Here is a 7,500-nt window from a genome sequence, read left to right as displayed (position 1 = left end):
GAGGGGCTCAGTGAAGGTGGAGAGGAATGTGTGTAAGTGTGTGAGTGAGTGTGTGTGAGAGGAGACGCTGTAGAAGGACAGAGTGCCGGCTGGCCAGTCCACATACACTCCTACTCTGTTGGAGCTGGAGGGGGGTCAGGGATCATAATTTGCCTGTGGTTGTGGATGGCAGTGTATCTCAGGTTTTCACACATCAGACTCCAGGAGTTTTTGTACAGGCCAAACTCACAGTTTGTCATTCCCTTCCTGATGATTCCTTTATATGTCACTGCTATTTTAGCGCCACACCCACTCCACTCCACGAAAAATGTAGAAAGCAGCCAGGAACTCCTGAAAGCTCATGTGCACAAAGCAGTAGACCTTCCTCTGGTAAATCACAGATTCCTTCTGAAGAACTTCTGTACAAACTCCAGAGTTCTCCAAATCATTAGTAACATCAACACCACACTCTTGTAGGTCTTCCTTGTAATAAATTAGGTTCCCCTTCATCAACTGGATGAAAGCCAGCTTTGCTAATTTTAATAGGATATCCTTGTTAAGTTGCAGGAGTTGGTTTGTGTCAACCTCTTCATTCTCATCATATTTTTGATTCCTCACATTGGTCTGGAGAAGAAGAAAGTTTATATACATCTCAGTAAGTGTTTGTGGGATCGTCCCAATGTTGTTTTGTTCCAGCATTTTCCTAAGAACTCCAACTGAAATCCAGAAGAATATTGGTATCTGGCACATAGTGTACAGGCTTTTTGACTTCTTAATACTTGAGATGACTAAATCAGCTTGATATTGATTGCTGATTCTTTTCCTGAAGTATTCCCCCTTCTGCGGATCACAGAACCCATGCATCTGAGTCTTACAGTTAATGAACTTTGATGGAATCAGATTGGCTGCTGCTGGCCTGGAAGTAACCCAGATTAGGGCAGAATGAAGAAGATGTCCTTTGATGAGGTTTGTTATGAGCACATTCACTGATGATACTTCAGTGACATCCGAAATCAAATGTTGCTGGAAATTCAGCGGAAAATGAAATTCATCAAGACCATCAAAAATAAATACAGTTTTAAAGTCCTCATACACCCCAGCACACAGCTCTTTAAGTTCAGAGTTGAAGAAACATATAAGTTTGTGTAGGCTAAGATGGTCACCTTTGACTAAATTGAGCTCCCTGAAAGGCATTACTATCATGAGGTCTATGTCCTGGTTAGCCTTCCTTCGTGCCCAGTCCAAAATGAACTTCTGTACAGAGATGGTTTTCCCAATGCCTGCAATACCCTTGGTCAGCACGGTCCTGATCTCTTCCTCTTTCTCTTCTTCCTCATCTTCCTTGAGTTTCTCTTCTTGTTTTATCATTCCACATATGGGAATATGCTTGAAAATGTCATTGCAGGAAATGAGTGTCTGGTGTGACGTTTGTGTGGGTAATTCTCTCTCGAGCTGTCAGATCTCGTGTTCACTCTCTCCCTCCTTGCAGATGATGCTCTCAGTGATGTAGAGCTCAGTATATATCTTAGTGAGGAGGGTACTGTTCTCTGTAGCATTTCCCTCATTAATGAATTTGAACTTCTTGCTCAGTCTGGCTTTGTGCTTTTTAAAGATGGTTTGTGCATCTTTCACTGTCAAAAAGTAAATATATAATAACTTTAAATATGAGAATATGCTGACATCATGGTACATAGGACTTAAAAAATAAATAAATGAAGACTAAAGATACAAAAACAGACCTTGAAAGCCACCAATATTTTAACTATAAGCATGCCTATCTACTCTTAGAATCATAACAGCTTATTAATAGGATTAACAAATACTGCACAAAACAACAAATTTAAAGGCAAAGAATACTATGGATTTCCTATAGAATATTTACCATATACAATGAAATATATAATATACCTATTTCCTAAACCTTTTTAAAAATGCTTAAGTTAACTGTACAACTTCACGTTGACTAAAACGTTGATTAAAAGTAGGCCATTAAAATGTCAGTGTGTAATGCAGTAGTTTTTCAGTACAGACCTACTGGTTTTACGTCTGAGTTGAGAACAATCTGAACTGGCGCACTGAACGTGTTGCTGGCCAGTACACTGGCGCATATGGAAGCTCCGGACTGAGCGCTGATTGTGGTCTGTGCAAAGGTTTGTGCAGCTGTTGTACTGCTCTGGGTGCTCTTGACTTGCAGCCTGGGCAATACTGAGTGGGGTCACGTTAGCTATTTTAGTCCACTGTAATTTGGACAGGGGTCACATCGGGCTGTGTGGCTGGGGTGTCTTTAGCTGGGGTGGCATTGGACATCGCAGAGTAACAATGACAAACAGTCAACAGCCCACATCTAGAATACTGGACTTTCTCTGTACTTTTCCTTTTAATAATTGTATTTAGTTAGTTCCTTTGTTATTGTTTTTTTTCAGCAAACCAGTACCTACCCTGTTTTCCAAAATCATTAATATCATCTTAAGTGAGAGAGAGAGTTCAGAATAATACTACAGTTTAAAGATGACCTTTTTACAATGCTTTTGGGAAACCCACTGCTAGCTAAATACCAGTGGCATAGCTTTGTCTGGTTTCATTAGCTAGTTAACTACCAGTGGCACAGCCTTGCTTTGTTTTAAATGTAATGTCAAGGTTATAAGCCAATCCGAAACCCTGACCTTCCAACTCTTTCTCATGCATTTACAAACTCTTTTTCACACACCATCAAACTCTAATGCTTTCACCACCATACATCTCACACATACTATCAGACTCTTATGTATAGTCTATCAAACTACTCACACTCCTTATCAGACTCTTACGCATGCGCTGCTGCCAAGTTACCACTGTTGGGGCCCTAAGCAAGACCCTTAACCCACATTTGCTCAAGTTGTATTCACTCATACCTGTAAGTTGTTTTGGCTTAAAGTGTCAGCTAATTGATATAGTGTGTGAAAAATTATTTGATATTGAACTAATAATAAGTTCAATATATATAGCACCTTTCTCATACCCAAGGTTGCTTAATAAATGCAAGAGTTTGATAGTGTGAGTGAGAGACTATGACAGTGTATGCATAACAGTTTGATATTGTGTGTGAATATCATGCGCAAAATATCTATGAAGCAAGTGGATTACAACTAACATTTAACTGTAAGGTCTGTGAGTTCACCGAGTTGTACAGTTAATACTGTGGGTGTAGCTAACACTTGGCCACTGTAATAAAACAAAATCACACTGATTAACTCCACGTGCTTATAAAATACGTGGGAACTCGATAGACACTGGTTAAGCGAAATAAGATCATTTCATTTTCATTTATTTAGATTTCATTTAAACTTAGCAACTATTGGGGAAAATTTTATATTGTGACCTTAATGAGAGTCCTAAATTCTAAAACTCAATCATGTTTAATTTCTCAGAACAGACACCAGAAGAAGCTAAGCATCAGGTAAGAACAAACAAATGAAAGTGGTTACCTTTTCCTCCGAGTGCTCTCTGAACCTGCTCATATATTCCCAACATGATAGCCCTGCACCACCCAGGTGTGTGGTTAGAGGAGGAGTTCCTGGTTTATAACCCTGTATTCCTGACCAAACGTCATTCTTGTCAGACACAGTCTGTTAAACATCACACAGGTATAGTTTCCTATTTGGAAAACCTGGATCAAAATAACAAAAACTCTTTTCTATGTACAGAAATAAGGATATTCGAAGGTCTATGGAGCTGCTCACTGAGACCTTCCTCATTCAGGTCCTCCTGAACAAGAACTCCCATCACCAAATTCCACACACACCTTCATTTCAGCAAATTAAAGACTATCCTCAAAGTACAATGCATGCTAGAGTTTTTACAAAGCATTGTGTGCTAATCTTTATTTCAGTAGTAGGACCTGGTGTTTAGAGAAACCTTTGGTCCCTTAACATCATTATCATACACATAGGAGAACATAGAAGTCTTGTTGCCACAGCAACAGTGACCTTAGCTTGTCGATAAAATAAAAAATGCAGTCATGAGCTGAGACTTTATAAATCTTCACCACCATCTAGTGGAGCAGAAATATATTACACAAAGAGAGGTCCGGGGTGGGGGTGGGGGGGTGAGGGGATTTCTCTGTGTGTGAGTGTGTGTGTGTGTGTGTGTGTGTGTGCAGAAAGAATTGCTCTCACAGGGAAGAGAATGATAAAATACCATTTTATTGTTCCAAACACCAAGACTTCAGGAAGAGTGAGCTTTGCCATGCCCCTACAGAGAGTGTAATTGTCATTTATAATCACACCAATCTTTTCAAAGTACTGGAAACTGACAGCCTGTTACCCACATTACTGTGAGTGACTGTCCACCATTCTTCACAACACATTTGACATTTGTCCACACCATTGTTTAGTAAATCATTTTCAACATATTCCACTTAGTTTTTCTGAAAGTGTCAAGATATTACCAAAATTACTGAGTCAGTGTTTGAAAGTGACATCGAACCCACCCTATTATGTATCAGCTTGCATTCTGCCATTTTGGTGACAGTAGCTTTGAAACATTTTTAATACAGGTCAAAAGACAGGTCAATTAAATACAGGTCAATAAAAGACAGGTCAATTAAGGACAAATGTTATTGTTATTGATTTTGCTCTCACACATTCATTTCTCTCTCTCTCTGTCCCTTTCTCTCTTTCAGTTCTGTCCTTACAGTGTGAGACTGGTATATGGCCAGTTTCTGTGCAGGGTTAGTGGAGTGTCCTCTGCGGTCCCTGTGTTGTGGTGATGACTAAACATGAGAGCTTCAGCAGTGGTGTGTAGGGAGCTGGGCTCCTTCTTGTCCTCAAACAAGACCACCACCAGACTGGTTGAATCATGTGACTGGAACTGGGTCACAATTCACACTGAAGACCTAGAGATCAAGTGAATGAGTGATTCATCACTCATGCTGAAGACACTGGAGTGCTCTGCTCAGGTAATCTTCATGTATATAGTAATAATATCCAGACACAATTGATTTAAACACAGATCTGGAGTTGCTGCAGTGATGTGCTCATGTCGACGATATTCATTATTAACAAGAAAAGCAATTTTAAAAACCAAACCAAGAACAAAATTCGCCCCATGCATCTTAATGTACCATGTGTCACTACGTGCCTCGCATCTTCAGATCTGCAGGTCGTGTTTTTGGTTGCCATGCATGCTCATGCACAATTACATTTTCCAACACTTCCCAGTTCCAGTTATGCATGTGTGAACATGTGAGAGCAGCCGTGCATGTGTGAACATGTGACAGCAACCGTGCATGTGTGAACATGTGACAGCAACCGTGCATGTGTGAACATGTGACAGCAGTAGCTCATGTGTAAACATGTGACAGCAGCAGTTCATGTGTGAACATGTGACAGCAGCAGTTCATGTGTGAACATGTGACAGCAGCAGTTCATGTGTGAACATGTGACAGCAGCAGTTCATGTGTAAACATGTGAGAGCAGCAGTTCATGTGTAAACATGTGACAGCAGCAGTTCATGTGTGAACATGTGACAGCAGCAGTTCATGTGTAAACATGTGACAGCAGCAGTTCATGTGTGAACATGTGACAGCAGCAGTTCATGTGTAAACATGTGACAGCAGCAGTTCATGTGTAAACATGTGACAGCAACCGTGCATGTGTGAACATGTGACAGCAGTAGCTCATGTGTAAACATGTGACAGCAGCAGTTTATGTGTGAACATGTGACAGCAGCAGTTCATGTGTGAACATGTGACAGCAGCAGTTCATGTGTGAACATGTGACAGCAGCAGTTCATGTGTAAACATGTGAGAGCAGCAGTTCATGTGTAAACATGTGACAGCAGCAGTTCATGTGTGAACATGTGACAGCAGCAGTTCATGTGTAAACATGTGACAGCAGCAGTTCATGTGTGAACATGTGACAGCAGCAGTTCATGTGTAAACATGTGACAGCAGCAGTTCATGTGTAAACATGTGAGAGCAGCCGTGCATGTGTGAACATGTGACAGCAGTAGCTCATGTGTAAACATGTGACAGCAGCAGTTCATGTGTAAAAATGTGACAGCAGCAGTTCATGTGTGAACATGTGACAATAGTGTCCTGCGTCCCTACGTGAGACAAAACATTTGTGTTTCCATTTTTATGCCTTTACAATGATGTGCAGTATTCTCTCAGGGCAACTGGTCAATATTTCTGTTGAAAGGAATTTTTAAAAAGCAAAATAAAATAGAAATTACAAAAACTAAATAAAAACACTTAACAAAAAAAATCTGGTACTTGATTTTATTCATTTATATAGTGAAATGTTGTTGGTATTGTTATAGAAATTTAATTATCATTAATTTAATTTTCTTACTCCTTTTATGCAGTGCACAGTGTTATAATTAAAATACACACAGGCTCCAGAAAGGCCAGACATCTGAGAGAGTAGAGGTGCATCATGGGAACACCTGTGGCATGGTGTGTGATGCACATTTTGACCCACAGGGGGTAGGTGTTGTGCGTGGAGAGCTGATCTGTGGATATATCATGCTGAGGTTAAGTATCAGTGTTTAATGTCTACTTTGAAAGAAGCAAAACTATCTAAGAAGACTGAATATCCTCCCTAAAAGTTGCAGATGTCTGCATTTGATGTAAGAAGCAATGTTTTTCTTTACATGTAGTTATTGTAAAGGTGTTTCTATGGAGTGTGTAACTATGTGGAATTGGGGTGGGGGTTGTTTTGGTGAGACAGTGGTTGGAGCAGGTGGAGTGACTGGAAAATGTCTGCAACCACAGGAGTGGTATTTCAGCAGGGTGTTTTTGGGTGTGGTGTTTCAGGAGAGGTGATGCCCCTGTGGAACTGCAGTGAGTGTGTAGGGGGTGGAGTCACCCCTGTGGAACTGCAATGTGTGGGGGTGGAGTCACCACTGTGGAACTGCAGTGAGTGTGTGGGGGCGGAGTCACCCCTGTGGAACTGCAGTGAGTGGGAGCGGAGTCACCCCTGTGGAAGTGCACACCTCTGGTCACTCACAGGGCAGAGACCTTGTGTGCTCAAGAAACGTGTGCTGCTAGTTGCTATATAGTTGCTATATATATATATATATATATATATATATATATATATATATATATATATATATATATATATATATATATATATATATATATATATTATTACGGAGCTCTGATGACAGTGAACAGTCCATGTGCTGAGTGAGTGTTGTTCGGTGAACAGTCCATGTGCTGGGTGAGTGTTGCCTTGGGAACAGTTCATGTGCTGGGTGAGTGTTGTCCGGTGAACAGTCCATGTGTCACGGTTTGTCCCCCCCTGCTTCCATGTTCCGTGTTTTCCCTGTCTTGTGTATTTTAGTTCCATGCCACAGTTTCGTTTTCTCCACCCCTCATTTGATTTTCCACACCTGTCCCTCATTTAGTTAATGTATTTAAACCCTGTCTTGTTCCCTATGCCTTGGCTGTTCATTGTTTATTTGAATGGTTGTGTTTCTTAGAATCCATGCATTTATGTTTATTTGATGGTTGTGGTTGTTAGGTTCATTGTGTTT

This window comes from Electrophorus electricus, chromosome 16 (genome assembly GCF_013358815.1).
Source record: "Electrophorus electricus isolate fEleEle1 chromosome 16, fEleEle1.pri, whole genome shotgun sequence".
Classification (NCBI taxonomy): Eukaryota; Metazoa; Chordata; class Actinopteri; order Gymnotiformes; family Gymnotidae; genus Electrophorus; species Electrophorus electricus.
Note: the sequence above shows the minus strand (reverse complement) of the source record.